Below are 1,833 nucleotides of genomic sequence, written 5' to 3' on the forward strand. Positions count from 1 at the left end.
AAGCGGATACTCGACAAGTGCGAGAATTATCCATAGGGGTATTCAGGTGACAAGGAATTGCAAGACAGTAGGCGCAAGATATTCTCGGATCAATAGAGAGAATTTCGGGGTATCTTGTAATAACAAGATCAACTGGGAATAAAAGTAAGAACGTCAAGTGTAAGTATTTATCCATAGGGATATTTCGATGGTAGGGAATTGCAAAAGCAACGGACACAAAGTCTCAAAAGAGTTTCGGCGAGTAACTTCAAAATCTTCTGGTGCAGTCGGCGATCACCTGGACTGAAGGGGCTCTCCGGGAGAAAGTATTTTCGAGAACCTAAAGTCAGATTTTAGTAGAAATCGTTTAACCCGAGTAGAAGAGAGTTCAGAGTCCCAGAGTAAAGGTCGAGGAGTAAAAGATCCTACTACCACCCAATGGCGATGTGGGCCCATGGGCTGCACAGCCATGTTAGTAAAAGTTTTGTAAAGTCTAGACTCGACTTCGGCCAAGGAGTTGGAAGGGGGATTCCTACAGGCAGTCGGCTCTGATACCAACTTGTGACGCCCCCGATTCAATCGTACACTAATCATGCACGCAAATGTGTACGATCAAGATCAGGGACTCACGGGAAGATATCACAACACAACTCTATAAATAAAATAAGTCATACAAGCATCATAATACAAGCCAGGGGCCTCGAGGGCTCGAATACAAGTGCTCAATCATAGATGAGTCAGCGGAAGCAACAATATCTGAGTACAGACATAAGTTAAACAAGTTTGCCTTAAGAAGGCTAGCACAAACTGGGATACAGATCGAAAGAGGCGCAGGCCTCCTGCCTGGGATCCTCCTAACTACTCTTGGTCGTCGTCAGCGGCCTGCACGTAGTAGTAGGCACCTCCAGTGTAGTAGTCGGGTCGTCGTCGATGGTGGCGTCTGGCTCCAGGGCTCCAGCATCTGGTTGCGACAACCAGGTAGAAGGGAAAAGGGGAAAAGGGGGAGAAAAGCAACCGTGAGTACTCATCCAAAGTACTCGCAAGCAAGGAGCTACACTACATATGCATGGGTATATGTGTAAGGAGGCCATATCAGTGGACTGAACTGCAGAATGCCAGAATAAGAGGGGGATAGCTAATCCTGTCGAAGACTACGCTTCTGGCAGCCTCCGTCTTGCAGCATGTAGGAGAGAGTAGATTGAAGTCCTCCAAGTAGCATCTTCAAGTAGCCTCTCCAAGCAGCATCTCCAAGTAGCATCGCATAGCATAACCCTACCCGGCGATCCTCCTCTCGTCGCCCTATAGAAAAGCGATCACCGGGTTGTCTGTGGAACTTGGAAGGGTGTGTTTTATTAAGTATCCGGTTCTAGTTGTCATAAGGTCAAGGTACAACTCCAAGTCGTCCTATTACCGAAGATCACGGCTATTCGAATAGATTAACTTCCCTGTAGGGGTGCACCACATAACCCAACACGCTTGATCCCATTTGGCCGGACACACTTTCCTGGGTCATGCCCGGCCGCGGAAGATCAACACGTCGCAGCCCCACCTAGGCAAAACAGAGAGGCCAGCACGCCGGTCTAAACCTAAGCGCGCAGGGGTCTGGGCCCATCGCCCTGAGCACACCTGCACGTTGCGTGGGCGGCCGAAAGCAGACCTAGCCTAGTGGCGTTCCAGTCCAATTCGGCGCGCGCCGCTCCGTCGCTGACGTCTGAAGTGCTTCGGCTGATACCACGACGTCGGGATACCCATAACTACTCCCGCGTAGATGGTTAGTGCGTATAGGCTCGTAGCCGACTCAGATCAAATACCAAGATCTCGTTAAGCGTGTTAAGTATCCGCGAATGCCGAACA

This window comes from Triticum dicoccoides, chromosome 7B (genome assembly GCF_002162155.2).
Source record: "Triticum dicoccoides isolate Atlit2015 ecotype Zavitan chromosome 7B, WEW_v2.0, whole genome shotgun sequence".
Classification (NCBI taxonomy): Eukaryota; Viridiplantae; Streptophyta; class Magnoliopsida; order Poales; family Poaceae; genus Triticum; species Triticum dicoccoides.